This window comes from Musca autumnalis, unplaced genomic scaffold (assembly GCF_047663935.1).
Source record: "Musca autumnalis isolate F117 unplaced genomic scaffold, ASM4766393v1 scaffold_3, whole genome shotgun sequence".
In the NCBI taxonomy this organism is placed as follows: domain Eukaryota; kingdom Metazoa; phylum Arthropoda; class Insecta; order Diptera; family Muscidae; genus Musca; species Musca autumnalis.
In genome coordinates this window covers 91,354,477-91,372,914 of record NW_027411866.1, presented here as the reverse complement: position 1 = coordinate 91,372,914, position 18,438 = coordinate 91,354,477, and the positions used below count along the sequence as shown (strand labels likewise).

Below are 18,438 nucleotides of genomic sequence, written 5' to 3'. Positions count from 1 at the left end.
TTTTCTGTGTCAGTCATAATGCATCCATTCCCAACTACGTATCCCAAGTACTTAACTTCTTTCAGGCCGAAGCTGCTCTTACCAACATTTATGGTCAATCCGGCTTTTCTCAGCAATTGTGCCACTTCAAACAAATGAGACATATGTTCCTCAAATGAGTTGGACACCACCAATAAATCGTCTAAATAGACGAAGACGTGGTTCCTTAATTTGTAATGTATGACCTTATCCATGAGTCTGCATAAAGTTTGAGGGGCATTACAAAGCCCAAACGGCATTCGACAGAATTGATACATAGGTCGGTTTGGTACAGAAAATGCGGTCTTTTGTTTAGAGTCTTTGGTAAGACTGACTTGCCAGAAGGCATCTTTCAGATCGATTTTAGATATAATATATACTGGTGGTAAACGCGATAATAGACCCTCTATATTTGGCATTGGATATGCATCTTTGACTGTGACTTCATTTAGTCTGCGTGAATCTAGACAGAACCGAACTTTACCAGGTTTTACCACCAGTACTCCAGGTGAAGACCATGGAGAGTGGTCTGCCTCTTCTATTACGCCCAAATTTATCATTCTATCAATTTCCTCACACAAAATTTTCTCTTTGGCTGGAGAAATTTGATAGAACTTTTGCTTAATGGGCTTGGCATCTGCTGTGTCAATGTTATGTTCTACCAACGTTGTTTTGCCCAAACCCTCTTTCTCAGACGAAGGGAACATTGCAATGACCGATTCCAGCTGTTGCCGTTGCAAAGGAGTGAATTCAAAGCTTTCCTCATTTGTCTCAACGGTTGATATTTCAGAAACACTACTTATAATTTTAATATTAAACAAATTCCAAATGTCAATTCCGCAAATTAATTTTTGTTTTAAGTTGGGTATAACTAAAATTTTTAAGGGTTTTGTTGTATCACCATATGTTAATTCTGCAGTAACAATACCTGCAACTCGTTGCTTCTGACCATCTGCAGTTTTAACGTCCCCATGGAATTTAATAAGGTCTGAATTTTGTTTCGAAATAATTTCGTCCGCTAGAGTACTTCCAAAACATGTAATAGAAGCGCCGCTATCTAATAAAGATAAGTATGTTTTCCCAAATACCTTAACATTCACAAAAGGTCGAGTATCATTTTTGTTTATATCCATGGAAGATATGCAATGCTTCTTAAGACCCCTACGAGCTTTCCAAAACTTGTGCATTCTAGCTGCAGAACGAGTCTTGTATTTAGTTTTATGAGTTGTTTCTTTTGTATATCTCAACTGATTGTGAAATAATAATTTTTCATTTATTTGTCTTTCTACTTCCTTAATTTTTGACGTGGATGTGAATCCTTCGGTAGACTCACATCCATTTTCGAGTTTAAAGACTTCGGCTTGGATAAGCAATTTGGACAGCTAGGTTTATAAAAATCTGGTTTGCCGCAACCATAACAAAATATACGTCGCGGTGCTAAGCAGTCTTGGTATTTATGTCCGACCATTTCACAGTTCCAGCAGCGAATTACAGACATGTTGACAACATCTACGTTATCTTCTACTTCTTCTTCATCAACCTCAATTTCAGAAATTTGTTTTCTAAAACCAAGATTATTATTTCGATTGGGCCATTGTTTCATTTCTTCGTTAAATCGCTCATGTTTCCTTATTTCTGAACGTAGAACAGAGAGATTCGGGATGTTTATATGGAGCAATTCATATCGAAGTTCATTGCGAAGATTTCTTATTACTATTTGAACAAATTCCTGTTCGGTCATTGGGGTCTGTAGTCGATCCCTCATACAGGTTAATGCATCTAAGAAATCTTCGAAAGCCTCGTTACTTCTTTGCCTTCTTCGACGCATATCCTCCATTATCTCGCTATCTGTCAAAACGTCCCGGAATTGACTTCTTAAGGCTTCACCTAAGTTCTGCCATGAAAATGTACCTCCGGTTTGACGATGAAAGCGCCAGAACCACGACTTGGCTTTGCCTTCGAACAATATATGTGCGTGTTGACAAATAAGATCGAAATTATTGTTCAGATGAAGTGAGACTAGAGTTCTAACTCTATATATGAAATCTTCTATGGGAACGTCATTTAATGTTCCTTTAAAAGTAATGTGCCAGTTATGTATCATATTAGCTATCTTCTCAGAAGGAGTGGTGATACTATCCGAGATTACATGTGCTGATAACGCAGGCTGATTAGTCATGGGTCCCCTGGATCCTCCATTGGGATCGGATGGGTTAGTATTTTGATTAATATTAGTTCCTGAACCTAAGTAACCCGAAGACAAATTAACGTTTGACATGACATTTCTCAACTCCCTGCATAAAGTTTCTGACATTTCTCTGCGGAAGTCTGCTAAAGAATTTTCAACTACTTGCTGAATATATTGATCACTGTTTGTATTACCGCCCGAAGTAGCAGGTTGTTCCTCTGTAGTCGGACGATTCATCTCATCACTATTTGTATTACCGCCCGAAGTAGAAGGTTGTTCCTCTGTATTCGGACGATTCGTCTCAGCTTCACGACGAGTCTGCTGTCTTGTCCTAACCCCTGTGGCTATAACTTCCTCAATTTGACTTTCTTCCGGTTGGACCACCTCTTCAATATCTGAATCCTCAATTAAATTCGCATTTCTGCCATTTGGGCTTCGAACCAAAGGCATATTTAAATTGTAAAAAAAAAAATTAATAGCAAAATGTATCGACAAACAACTTATACAATATTCGATAGTAGTTTTAAATCAAATCGTTTAGTTGACTACTCCATAAGGCAAACGGGAAACACAACCACAAGTCCTGATATAATGTTAGTTCCATAAACTTTCTTTAACTTATTACCAAATATAATTACCAAGAATATATGCTTAAGTATATTTTGAAATCAGATCCAAACTATAAAATCTCAAAGCACAAAACTTGCTGTTCCTTTATTCTGATTGATTGGCTAAGAATGTGTTTAAGACATCATTCCAATATTCCAAACCAGCGAAAATCAGGATTATCGATTTGCTTATTGAATTTGGTCAAAATTGGCATACTGCCAAAATTGCAATTCCAAAATTCAAAAGAACAATTCGATTGAAAATGTGAGACACAACATTCTGTATAAGTACAAAAGTGTGGTATAGATGTAAATGACCAATGTTTAAAGATGCTGTGCCCCACGTTGGGCGCCAAAAATTATGTAACGAAACCGCTGTCCTAAACTCAGTTCCGGCCTTGCTCAGGGAAAATGGGAGGGTTTTTTTCGGACTGCCGGTTACATAACTTATTTTTAAAGAAGATAGATAATTTAGATAGAGGAAGATAAAGAAAGTAGGAATGAAAGGACGTCAACATATTACGTGGTCCTATTTACCCAGATTACCTTATGTTTCATCAATATTACACCGGTATTTAGTTAGATTTCATTATTAACAGTAACATTTTTATTATAATGAGTAAGAACGAAACCAAAATAATTGCAAATTGGATATGAATAAGAAGGCCACTGATGGTGGTCTTTATAAATTATGTATTATTAAGATTAAGGATCAATTGAAATTTGTGTTATTTTAGTGTATAATGTATTAATAGTGGTATTTAGGTATGTTATAAGATATGAGATTAACTTACGTATTTTCTTCTACCATGAAGCGATCGCTGCATCGTAGATTTAAGAGTAAATGTTGATAATTCTACTAATATTAGTGATTATGTGTAGTAAGGACTTCATGAATTCTTAAAACTAGGATTTGCAGAGTCCAAATTTTCACAACAAAATTGCGTTGTACAAAACGTTTCTTCAATAAATACAATAATTGCATATAAAAATTTAATCTTCAGGTCATATCACCAACATCGCTGGTGATTAAAGTTTCCAGAATATTTCGGCTCAATGATGACAACGAAATGTTTCCATACGCTTAATTAAATACCAGATGGCTCAAAAATCGAATATTGTTACAAATTGCTAGTTTCAGTGATTTACAAATTCAAGGGATATTGGTCCATTGGTAGGAGTAAAATTTGATAGGTTTACAGCAGAATATGCTCCGACAATCTCTTTGAGTAAAACAATCTTCCCCAAACGCAAATAACGGAATATGCAATTCTTTGAATTAATTCGCCAGATTATTGATGAAGAAGGACATCGGAAGTTTAATTAGACGAAGCTCCTTCGGTCAATAGGAAAATTTATAATAAATTCCCCAAAAAAAAACTTTTATTTTTCAAAATTTTATTTTAAAATTGCCGACCTTTCGTTTCAATAATATTTTCAGAATTCCAAAGTTTTTATGAAAATTTTTGAACCTCATGATTTATATTTCAAAACGACTATGGTTTTTCACATATTCGGAACTTGTTACCTTTTACAAAGTGTAAGGAGGTACAGTGCCACAAAGCACAACATTGAACTAGAGATACATAATATTCGTCAAGAAAGAGCAGGTAATCAGATGATCTGCCAAACTTCCTTTAAACTATTTTTTCATATATTGCTATTTGGTTCTGACACTGTTATTATAACATTCAAAACATCAACCATATCTAAAATTAATGAGTTCATCTCTGATGTATATAACTTCATATTTTTTATTTTCAAACAATAATAATTTATTTTCATATAGACATCATTAACATATACCGTTAATGGTCATAAACCAGTTTTTAACAATTCAGTCTATAGCCACATTTGGATTACACCATTTATGATGATTGTCATTTATTTGCTAAACTACAGTAAAATCACGATAATTCGTACCCCAATAAATTAATAATCTCAATAAATCGTAAAAAGTGGCCGGTCCCTTGGATTACGAATTCGCTACCCTTGTATGGGGCCTATACCAAAACGTGGGCCTATACCAAAACGTGGGCCTATGCTGTCTGATTTTTCGCAAAGGATGTTTTGTACATGTTATAATGCTTTGTACCAATAGCGAAGTCTATACACCAAAATTCATTTTGTTCGATATACAGCTGCGAAAAAAATAATAGCACCACCTCCTACATAAATTGTTTGGAGGCATTCTTATTTACATGTGCAAATTTTGCTGACCGTTTCATGCGTTTTTAGAACGAACCAACTCTAAAGAATTTAAAACTAACCACCATTAAAAATTCTTTTAGAATTATAGAAATTGGACAAATGTCTACACTTTATCACTCAAGTTCGTTAGTTTCGATGTTGTGGTTACCTTATTGAACTTCTCTAACACTTTGTTTACTTATCATAGTCCACATCCATGGAGAATGGTCACATAACTTATAAACCACAATTTCTTTTACTTTTTTCAAGATTATACCCCAGATTATAACTGTTTATATTCAGTTGGAAAGACCCAACTAGTGCCAAATTAACTTCTTCATTAAATAGAGTCGTCATTTCCAGGATTTCAACGAAAATAAGTTAATTCTTTACGGGTTTGATACCGTGTATAGGGCTTAGTCCCTAACGACAAAGTCAACCTCATACTGTTACGGTTAACAAATCCCCTGTTAATGGATTTTGCTGTATATTTTTGGTTTTATTTCGAGTTTTTGAAAACGAAAATATGATCCTCCACATCGTGTTGTCCGTTAAAATTATGGAGTTTCCCCGAACTGAGTGCTTTTAAAGTATGTTCTCTGGGACATTTGTGAACTTGTTGTTCTATTTCCAATACAATATAATGCTTTTATAGTCCACTAGGACGTTTGAAATATTACTTTTTGGCATTTGGGATGTAAATTCTGACCTGATGTTCTGTCAGAGGTTATATAATTCCAATATTTTATGTATTTTCTTTACAGTTAATTGCGTGATGAATCATTTTTTCAAACAAACCTGACAACTTATCGGTAAAATTTTGCAATCAACACAGGTGTTCTTTATTAGTTTGGGATTCTCTGCACTGTATGCCCTTTCATGACCAATTTTAATTCAAAACATCCTATTTTTTAAAGTTGAAATATCCTAAAAAATGGAAATTAATGTCAAAAAAAGTCAAACAAATGTTTAAATGCTAGAAAATGTCTTTAAAGTTACACGTTTTACGAGTATATAGAAATTGTAAGTGGTGCTATTATTTATTTCGCCTCTTTTTTGACCGTTTTTGGTTACAGGTGCAAAAAACAAATATTTATAATAGTGTGAATGTTACTTTTACTTTTTTTATAAAAGAGGACACCTTGGGCTAAGAACGTAACAACAACATTTGTAGAAACAACAACAATCTTCATTGGTTTTCATAATGACAAATTGTTCATGGTGGTGCTATTATTGTTTTCGCAACTGTACATAAACAAGCTGTTTAAGTCCTATTTGGTAGTAGGATTCCAATAATTAGTATTTTTTCTTAATTTTTTTAAATTAGTCGATACAACTTTTCCTTTATACCAGAGTGAAACATTTGTTACTTCACCAGAAAAAATTACAAAATGACATTTTTTAAAATTTTTTTGTTGTTTCATTTAGGAATTTATCTTAAACATCTTAAAAACTGCGACATTTTCCGATTTTCGAAATGGATTAGCAATAAGTGTACAAGCCGGATAATAAACTAAATAAATGAATAATCAAATAACCACGGTTTGGGAATTATATGAATGGGCATCCGAGCCAAATCTTCTTCTTCTTTATTTGCGGATCCGTTTTTCGGATATAAAGCGATCCTATTGTATGATATTTGGTGTGTCTTTTTACTGCAACAATTTTTTCAGCTACTTTTCCTTTATACAACTGTCAATTTTAGAAACATTAGTAATAATTATTACAAATTATCGAGTACGCAGACAGGCATATTATTACATCTTAATATGTTTTAATATTTTATATTATGAAATTATTGACAGCTCTCGGTTTTTTGCAGCATGTAGCAGATTTGTTTCACATCTGTATCCTGTCCACTCTTGGATGTTACTTAGCCAGTATCTCTCTCTTCTGCCACTTGGTCGTTGTCCTTCTATGATACTTTTAATAATGCATTGTATAAATTTGTATTTATCATTCCTCATCAGGTGTCCAAGGTATGCGGTTTTTCTTGATTTGACAGTGTGCAAGAGTTGTCTGTCGAGATGCATTCGTCTTAGAATTTCTTGGTTTGGAGTGTGCGATGTGTAGGGCACCTTTAGAATTCTTCGATAGACCCATATTTCAAATGCTTCAATTCTTTTTGATCTGCACTTTTGATGCTCCAAGCAACTAATGCATATAGTAATATAGGCAAATATAGCATTTTACAAATCTAGTCTTGGTTGGGAGACTTATTTCGTGGTTGGTAAGTGTGTTTTTGTATTTAAAAAAGGCGTTTATGGCCATCTCCACTCTACGCTTAATTTCGTTGGATATTTTCCATTGATCCTTAATTAAAACGCCAAGGTATATAAAAGATTTTACACGTTTCGATATTTTTTGTTTTTAATAATTAGTGACGTTTCACAACTTACATCTTTTTGACTTGACAACCACGTATTTTGTCCTTTTTGTATTTATTTTAAGGCCATATATTTCGTTTACGAGAGTGAGCTTTTTAGGAGATGTTGTAGCCCAGATATATTGCTAGCAATAAATGTGGTATCATCAGCATAACGTATGTTATTTATAATTTTACCCTGAACTCTTATTCCCATTCGTTCTCCTTCAATTGAATCTTGAGACATTTTTTGGGAGTATATGTTAAAAAGGAGCGGGGATAGTATGCACCCTTGCCTGACTCCTTTTGATATGGAAATTTCGTCGGTCAGATCACCATTTACTTCAATTCTTGCCGTTTGGTTCCAGTATAAATTTTGTATGTATCTAATCTCTTTTATCCTGTATTCCTATTTCCCTCAGTATATCAATTATAATCTACAAATAATTTAAGTGAGTCTTTCTCAAGAAGATGATTATTTAAATACAAAAGAGGAGTTGAATCTGAGATATGAAGTGGCTAAACCTATCGCGGACATAAAAACAAGACGCTATTCAGTAATACCAAATAATGTTGGTACAATAATTACTAAACCATTTCCAAAATCGAAATATGACGCAGTTTTAAGACAAATTGCTAAATAAAAAAACAAAACAAATGTTAAAAAATGTAATTTTGTATTTTTTTGGTAAAGTAACAAATGTTTCACGCTGGTATAAAGGACTCTGCAATTTTTTTTCTATTTTTTATTAAGTAGCTGATAAAACAACAAAACATACAAAAAAGATTTTTTTACAAATTGGACTAATATTAAAGATAAAGAATTCGACATTTTCAAGGCGCGGTTAGTCAAAAAAATCTGAAAATATACTGACATATTTCGTTGATGAGCAGCATCACCACAGCAAAAAATAAAGGAAATCAAAAATCTCATTTTGAAAAAGTGTCCGATTTCACTCAAAAATCCCCATAAATACTTTATAAGGTCTTCAACGAATATTTCGATGTTTCGTTGTGTTACAAACGGAATGGCAACCCAGCTAACACTTTTTTCCGAATTCGTATCGAATTCGGACAGAATTTCTGAAAAAATATCCGATTCTGATGCCGAATTCGTATCGAATTCGGTACGAAAGTTGTATGGACGTGGTCACCGAATTCGGAAAGAATTTTCTAAGGAAATTGTTAAAAAAAATTAGAGTTTCGCGACGAATTCTGTCCGTATTCGGAAGTAAATTCTTGGAAAATTCGGAGAAAAATTTAGATTTTCTGTACTGTACTGTACTGTACTGAACAACCCCCACTCAGAGACAATTTTCTTTTAATGTACTATTTATGGAAGATTATAATTTCAAACTTTCTAATGATTTTGCCTGTTGTTATCATTTTCTGATTAACAGTAGAACAATGTGCAGAAGTATGTCAAAGCTATCAACACCAGCTTGAATTATTATATGTTGCATTTATATTAAAAAAAAATTGTAAATTTGTATATGCGAATTTTATGACCAGTAAATTTGTTCTTCGACAACAACCCAAAAAAAAATCGCTTAGAAAATCCATTAGAAATCGAAACGAATTCGGAATGACGATTCTTAAGATTCTTTAGAAAATGTGCAGAGATTCTTAAAACAAACTTATAGAAAATCGGTCCAATTTCTAGGAAAATATTAGAGAAATCGGCCACATTTCTAAAAAAAATTCAGAAAATCTCAGAAAAAATCTGATATCAGAGCCCTCTTAAAAATTGTTAGCTGGGAAATTTAATTATATCTTCTATATTATGGTGAAGAGTATAAAGAACCTGTGTATGCGATATCGATATCAAGAGCCAGGTCAGGCAATTAGGCGCCCGTGTGCGCTCAGTTAACGTTGCTCTCTCCACACACACAATTCAACCCATTGAAAAAGCATGCACTCACACAATCAATGACGCCCCGTAGAGTATGCAATAGAAAAGTCTGGTTCCTGACGCTGCCATAGAGGGCATCCACACTCGGCTTTTGTTTATACATATTGTAAATCCCAGCATCCCATGCATAGACTGTGTTTACGTCAAAAACAAACAGGCAATAGGCAATTGCTGATAAGAAATCTACGTTTTATTCCAGCTGCGAGATGAGGTTAAGATTTTTTAATAATAAAAAATAAAATTTAAAATATTAAAAACAAATGACGCTAATAAAATCAATGCTGCCATACCATCACCCCGCACCTCGCATTTGTTAATTATTTAATTCCATATACAACAGCACTATAGGTACGTTTAGTATTTTTATGTTCGTAAGGCTGCTCTTCGTTTTTTATTTACTCTTATATTGTTGTTGTTTTGTTATCAACTCATATCCAAGTTGGGATGTGTATCTCCTCCATGTAGATATTTTAACGTCGGTACAAAACGAAGTGCCAACAGAAATTAAAAATGTTAAAATAGGTATTTAACCAATATCTGATGGATTTGTAAAGAATTGGTTTTGGTGTTGTTGTTTACATTTGTTTTGATTTCTGTTATTGCTGCCATTTGTTGCAGAAAATCAGAAAACAAAACGTCACACAGACCAGAAACACGAAATTCTTGGAATATTTGTCAATCGTGAAATTCTGTTTAAAAATAAAAATGTTACTGCTACTGCCCCAACAAAAACAACAACTTTTATTCATTTGACGTTTGGTTACTGCTGTTCTTTTTTGTTTTGTATTAGTATATTTGAATGTTGTATTTTGCTCATAACAAGTGGCTTTTTCTGCAGAGATACAGCAACGCAGAGCATAGAGAGGGAGACTCACTAAAAACAACATTGAATTGCATTGGAGTCCAATGATTGGAGTACAGCTTTTTATTAGAAAACATGCTCCAAATAAATTTCTCTCGTTTCTCTCCATCTCTCAGTATTAACAAGTGGTGTTTTGTTCGTCACTACTGTGTACGCGCACGCACGTACAGACGGCAGTACATGGGAACGAACACAGGTTGCTAGTAACGAGGGGCGACATTACAAGTTTGCGATTTACTCGATTAGGAAGTGTTTTTATCATATCATAAATTCAATTTTTTTAATTGATAGTCATATGCATATTTTCAGTTATTTTGACATGAAATGCATATAGTATCATGTAAACGAAAGCAAAGCATCGGAAAGTATAGGGTGGTTTTACCGAATAAATATGCCCTTTGGAATGATCCCAAAGGGAAATAATTCTGGACAAAAAAAACTGACCTATGCCCTTAACAGATTGATTTTTGCTCGACGACAGATTTTGAGTTATATTTGTTTATATAAGAAACACTTGAACACATGAAAAAGGTGTTGTCACGGCGTGTTAGCGTTCAGAGCCAAACTTATAACTTCCAAAGGCTACGCTAAGCGTTTGTCATGGAAGCCCTACAATGAATGGACAAATATCCATCTTTATAAAAACAAATTGCATTTGAAAGAGGAAAAGTTAGATGACAGCGAAGCCATTCCACAGCCGATATGTCTGATGAGCTTCTACCAAAGGCGAAACATGTCACATAGTGTTGGTTGTGTGTGTTCGAATCTTCGGCTTTCCTTTTTTACTTGTAAAAATGATCGGTCATTAATCTCGACTCTGACGAGAAATTAATTAAAAATAAGAAACCTTGTCATTTTTGTTTTGTACTCCCCATTTTCAATGATAAATTACGATCCACAAAATTATCAAATGAACTTTTTAAATACATATATGAAAACAACTGGCGAATTAATTAAGATGAGGCCATTATCATGTTACGTATTCATTTTTATGTTAATACCAACGAATATGTATGTATGTCATTGCACTGTGGCGAGGAAAATCGATAGTAAGAAATTCAGTTAAAACAAACTTCAATATTTTTTATTTCCTTCACCATAATATGGAGGGTATAATTAACTTTGCCATTCCGTTTGTAACTTATAGAAATATTCGCCGAAGACCCTGTAAATTATATGTATATGACGAATTTTGAGTGAAATCGGTCAATTGGTTAAAAAAGTGTTTTTTTATTTGCTCAAGACAATAGAATTGGTACACAATTCACACACACATATATATATATATATATATATATATATATATATATATATATATATATATATATATATATATTATATAAACAGAACATGGACATTTGTGCACATTCTTCTCTTCTTTATTTGCAAATCCGTTATCCGGATATAAGCGATCATACAATATCATTATAAATGTTTTATGCTATTTTATTTTATATTATACAGGCATAAACAGCTCTCTATTTTTTGCCGCCGAAATCATGCTTCCTTCATCATGGCAGCCTGTCCAATCTTGTATGTTTTTCAGCCAGTTCAATTCCTTCCTGCCTCTTCCTCTTTTTCCTTCTACATTGCCCTTTATTATGGTTTGCAGGAATTTATACTTTTCATTTCTAATCAGATGTACCAAATATGCAATTTTCCGAGCTTTGGCATGTCGCAGCAATTGTCTATCTAAACCCATTCTGCGTAAAACGTCCTGGTTTGTTACATGATCAGTCCATGGTATCTTTAAAATCCTTCGGTAGACCCATATCTCGAAAGATTCAAGTTTTTTCTCATCTGCAATTTTGATGGTCCATGTATCAACTGCGTAAAGTAGTACGGACCAAATATAGAATTTCACGAATCTGACTTTTGTTGAGAGGCTTATATCGTGATTTGTAAAGATTGTTTTGTATTTGAAAAATGCATCTCTGGCCATCTCTATACGACGTTTGATTTCCTTGGAAGAGTCCCATTTTTCATGCACATTAAGGAAATTATAACTAATTATCTTTATAATTTTTAAAAAGGAGTCACCATTCTTGGGATATTGCGATCTAATTACGCATATGGAGAAATAAGACACGTAAATACATATCGTCGGTGTCATGTTTAAGTGTTCCATACGCCATAATGTTTGAGCCCATACGGATTAAAAGTGGTACAAAAATCCAATACTATAAGAGCTCAGTTCTACTTAACTAAACTTAAAGAATATATCAGTAGTATTTTAGTCAGATATCTCTGATAGTCTGGAGTTATGACCGATTTTTATAATTGCAAAAGGTTTCTGTTTGTGTCACATGGAACGCAATTTGTCACATTTCAACAGAACCACTTTTTATCAATTGTGTTCCACCTCCCTTATGTGAAGTGCTACTTTGAGGTTGAAAATTCACGGGTTCAAATGAAACATGTATATATGCACAAATATATACATTAAGGACTATTATTATAGGTCTCCTTAACATTTATTTATTTATTTGAAATATATGCACGTAGTGTAGAATATGAGGTAAACATTTCGATCGGAACTGATTTTTGCATTTCTAATAAGCTTTACACGCGTTTTTTCTCAAAATACCATTTTTGTATTCGGTGTCTACGCTAACTTCAAGACGAATGAACGTATCTGCGTATCTTGTCTTAAAAGAAGGGAATTTTTTATAGAGTGCGTTACCTTAAGCAAAAAATAGTTGTTTTCATATAAAATTACATTACCCAAAAATATTTAGATTTAAAAACTATTATTCTTCATTTTTTAATCCCAGGCTTTTAAAACAATTTTTTCCATACGCCACATTGTTACTAACTTGACGAAATTGGGCAATTTTTTGTTCCACACGCCATGATTTTTTTTTTTTTGGCGGAACAATTCGTTTTTGTCTCTTTTTGTTCCATACGCCACACGACATGGATATGGAACAATAAAGTTCAAAGTTGTTTTGTTCCATACGCCAGGCTTTATGGATATGGAACAAAAAGACAGAATTTTTTGCGTCACAAAGTGGATATGGAACACTTTGACATCTGATTATCTTAAAAACTATAGAAGATAGAAGGAACCCGATTAAAAAATCTAAAAGAGCATGGTTTAAACTCTAGTGAGGTACCTTTATCTCAAACTGTCAAAAATGGCGTATGGAACACTTAAGCATGACACCGACGATATGACGATGCGATATTTAGTAATGCTACATCTGGAAGAAATTTTTCACAGGTAGGTCGCTCTTCACCCTGATCACAAATATATATAACATTTATTGCGGAAGTCCATACTTCCCGTGAATTGGGCCTATGTAACTCCGAACGGAATACTGTACAGGTAGTGTTTTTATGTTCTTTGGAAAGTCCATATTTCCCGGGGTATGGGTCCTATGCAATATGTATATTATTTAAACAGTTATGGAAATTATTTGTAAACTGTATGTAAAAACAAGAAAGCCACAAATCTCCGGCCAAAGGCCGGCTACTTAGAGACGATTTAAAATCTTCGTTTTGGATATTTTGTCTTAAGGACAATTAAAAAATTATTTGCTTATTTTATTTTTCCAATATTTCGAATGTATTCTCCAGTCTTTTTGATGGAAGTATTACAAATGGAAAAAAAAATTTAATTGTTGAGAAAAGCGGCAGGTTTGTTACAACGTTTTGTCCGTTTATGCTTATGAACTAAGTTTCTATAAATGTTTATCATTTGGAACATTCATTATATTTAACATTTCCTAAGTGAATCGCCTCTATTTTCTTGTGTCAATATTGTCTTTGAAATTGGTTTATGTCCAGTCATAGTGAAATGTGCAGATAGCGCCGTGTTCTAATTGTCTGTTCTCTGATATGATTTGTGTCCTGATATCCTAGTCTTATATTTAGTTTTTGTTGTACAGTCGTTTTCGCTTACCTGCACATTGAAAAATTGCAGACATTTTTGTACACTTAAGGCAGAAATGCAGTTATCTTAAATAAATTTGATATAAAATAGCATATTTGTTTTAAGCAAGAAAAATTAAACTAACGCCAAACTGCAGCTAAAACCAATGCAGCTAAGTGAAAAATACTGTACCAACATAAACCTTTTGGCATACGTTGGTTCCGTCTCCACTACAACCTTTCTCATAAACTACATTGTACATATCTTCATTATTTATTTTGGATTTTGTTTTGCTAAATAGGCTATTGATGTCATATGGGAGTCCAGGTATATACGTGATTGACTTGTATAGTTTTTCACATGTTCTCCTTTGGTGGTTTTGTTTAAGGCTTATTTGAATAATTCATTTATTGTCTTCTTCTGAAAATCGTTCTTAGATAGTATATTTCGTATCATTTTTTAATTTCTCTTGTGAAGTCGTTTGCCGCTTATGTTAAGGTCTCTGTTAATGAAATCTTCATTAGTCTATGGCTTAGAGTAAATATTTATCAGTCGTCCTGATGTTGTCGGTTTTTGGCACCAATATAATATTAATTTCTTGTTCTGTCTTGATTACTACGGCGTCCAAATACGGTAATTGTATATCCGCACCGAAGGAGATAATAATTTTGAAGTGTTTTCAAAATCTGCCTTTTTCACAATACAAAAATATCGTCCACATATTTGATTATTAGTTTCGGTTTTATCGTCAATTTCACCTTTGCAGTGTCCAATAACTCCTTCATTACAATATCTGCAATCATCGGTGACGCTGGAGACGCATAGGAAGTCATTTTTGTTGTTGGTACCACAAAAATATCTTGATTCTTTTATACAAAGAGTCAGTATTTCAATGAAGAAGTAAATACAAAAGGATTTGTGGTGTTCTTTAATTATACTGTAATACAAAAGTTGACTAAAAATTTTTGTAGGGGTTCTGATGCATTAATTGGTTTGGTTTCATTGGGTCACTTCGTTTTTTGGTTTTATAACGGAAAATGTTGTGAAAAATGGTGTTTCTTGGATTTTCAACTTTAAACGGGCATATCTTATTTTCCTTGAAAGGGGAGAATATTGTCTTTCGAACAAGCCATCGACTTCTAGCATCGGTTAACAAATGGCTGAGCTATAGTAGTTTAAGTGTGAGAAAAACGCATTAAAAAACAGGAAAATACCATGGTATAAGTAAAGAGGCAGATTTAAATGAAAAAAATCTATAAAACCCTAGTTTTTCCTGAATTCCTAAAACATCAAAATTGGTAAACACAAAAGCAACAAGTGGGTTTGTTTACAATACCAATTTTGAGCATTTTGTGAAAAACACGAAAAATGAATGAAGGGCAAAGGTTTCTCCACATAATCGAGTTTCGGATATGATAAAATGTTTGTTTCAATGATAAGCTGACAAATTTCTTCCATACTAATATTCTAAACACGAATTTAAAAACCATTGAATTTGATTGTTTTAAAATTGTTTGGCATATTATTCAAACAGCACACACACATACAAAGATTGTGTATATTGTTTTGACGTTTTAGGATAAGTCGAAAGAAAAAAATTAAATTGACAGGAAGCTTTGGCTAACCTTTCTTATTAAACCATGGAAAATACTTTTCCTAGTGCTCATTTATTTAACTTTCTAAAATGGGAAAAACCTATGAAATTGGTTGAAAAATAGAGGAGTTATGCCATTTTCCGTTTTAACTTTTTGGTTTTTTTTTTTTTTTTTTTTTTTTTTTTGTATATTTTCCGTTGCAAATGATTGGTACCTTGTGCGTAATTATTAAGTTGAAAAATTCAAGTTACAATCATACGCACTACGGTACCAATCTTTTGTAAAGGAAAGTATTCAAAAAAATAACAAAAAGTTAAAACAGAGAAAATGGCATAACTCATCCATTATTTAACCGATTTCATTTTCGTATTTTGGAAAGCTAACTAAATTTCCTTGTTGCTAAAAGTAAATAAGTAGACCTTTGTTATCTTCTACGCAGACTAGAGCACGAGGCAAAACATTTTTCTGTTTTTAACGCGTTTTTGTCACACTCTAACCACTACAACTTAGCCATTTGATAACCGATTTTTAACATCTATGGATTGTCCGAAAAACATTATTCTCCCCTTTCAAAGAAAAAAATAATCTGCAGAAATCTGTTGTTGAAAAAATAAGTTAAGCCCGTTCAAAGTTGAAAATCCAAGAAAACCCATTTTTCACTACATTTACCGTTATAAAATCAAAAAACGAAGTGACACAAAGAAACCAAAGGTATTTTCGTCTTCCGTGGACTCCCGCAAAACCGAATTTATACATCAGAACCACTGCAACTATTTCGCGTAGCACAGTGTTATGTTCCATTTTTCTGTGATCGTCTTCAAAACTAGATTTATAGATACGCTAGGAAATAGTGATATGACGTAAAATGTAGAGTCGGGCAATCTCGTTCAATTGAACGATCGGAATCACTGTCCTCATTCAAAGACGAATGAGTAACATCATAAAAACCAACGCCAATACGCAGTTTAGTCAAAGAAATTACCGGTGTTCATTGAACGAGATAGTGGTGATACGGATCGTTCAATTGGACGAGATTGCCAAACTCTAGTAAAATGATAGTAATATTTCGTTCTCTTCAATCTTCGTATCTTTAATTTTGCCTTTTAATTGAAAAGAAAACTGTTGCAATTTAAAAGAAAACTGGTACTGACGTTGTTTATCCCACAAAAAATGTGTATCTTTTTGTCCAATTAGTTTTTAAACCACTGTGTGCATGTTTATTAAAGCTATGTATGATTGGGAGACAATCATTGGGTTATAAACAGAAGGCTGTCTGTGAAGACACTGTAATATACTGCGTCCGTCCCACTCTTCATACCACTTTTATAGCAACAAAAATGTGGTCACAACAACATTGCATTTATTTCATTGACGATTGTTTTTGCGACAACTTTTTGTTTTTAACAAGGCATCCAAGGCATTGTTATTGCATGAAGAAGATACACAGTGTAAAGCGTACGAAGAACGTCCATACAAATAAACAGTCGTCGGTCGTACTTGGTGTGTAATTTAATATGTAGGTAATTCTCTGGTAATGGCAACATAGTTGAATGAGTGCCCCAAGAATAAGAATTACTGCAACAACGCTGATAACGAAGAGAAAGTTCACACTTCGTTTATTGCTTTGCAGCAACAAAGGAGGATGCTTCTTGTCAGAAATACCATTTCCGTTTCTTATCAACGGAACAAGCTACGAAGAGCTTGTGTTGCAGAGTTTGAGTAGTGGTAGCGATAGCGGTAAGTGACTATTTGTTAACTAACACACAAAAGCTACTTTTACATGGCAAGATTTTGCGGTTCTCGATATGTTTTTTTATCGCATCGTTTTCAGCATCGTTCACTTTTTCGTTCTTATCAAAAAGAAACAAAAGCAAATTTCTCGAAACAACACCCACACCGCCCCCCTACTGCATAATAAACAAATAACTGCAGGAACACGTTCGGACTCACACACAAACACCCAATCCCCCCATAAACAAACAAATCCATAGGTCTCTATTTTGGGTTCTTTCTTGTTGACAGTTGTTTTTGGTAGCTGCGTTTACCTGTTTCTCTTTTCTCTCCTTTGGACTCGTCGTTGAATATTATAAAAAGTCATCTCTCATTCTCTATATTTCATCTGCTTTTTATGGTACCAAAAAAAAAAACAACTTTTTTTGTATTATCGCATTAATTATACACTTTTTCTTGGGATTTTTTCATTTGTTTGCCATCATAGCAGAGAAGATTTTTCAACTTGATTTTGCATTTTTTCGATTCCCTTCCATTGATTTTCGATGTATCGAATAAATTTTAATAACAACGGGCACAATTATTTGCTTGGTTGTGGTAGCTATAATTTTGTATTAGCAACAAGTTTACACAAAATATTTTCAAACACTTTTTCTTTCTTCACTGTCGGATGGATAGACTTTGAATAGTCGTCGTCTGTCTCATTGGGACATGCACTCACGTTAAAGCACTCGCGACACGTCCGTACTCAACAAGAGGCGCACACGATTTGGCTGAGAATGTCAAAGTGAGCAGTGTTTTTAAACAACAAACATTGGTAGAGAATCTCTACTAGAGATTTAGGGCAGCCAATCGAGAGATGTTGGCATTCTGGTATTTTGTATACTTATATTTCCAGCGTGGGGGTTAAAAGCCCCACAATAAGATGTTACATTAAAGTTGCCATTTCGTACCTAAAGTAGACACCATTTATACAAGCGTCGTTTACGATGAAGGTTTGGGCACCAGCGTACGTAAAAATACTTTAAATAACATTTCCAATCGTTTCGTATTTTCCATAGGAACAATACAAAACGAAACATAACCCTCGTTGTC

General features: G+C 33.6%; 1 protein-coding gene across 1 annotated transcript in view; it reads right to left on the bottom strand.

Annotated features, from left to right (window-relative positions):
• Window positions 1-18,120, bottom strand: part of LOC141396911 (cytokine receptor-like) — a 113,982-nt gene extending 95,862 nt beyond the window's left edge. Inside the window, exon 1 of the mRNA XM_073972638.1 lies at window positions 17,658-18,120. The gene's annotated coding sequence lies outside the window, so the exon portion shown is untranslated. The remainder of the gene's footprint in view (window positions 1-17,657) is intronic.
• Between the last annotated feature and the right edge of the window lie 318 nt (window positions 18,121-18,438).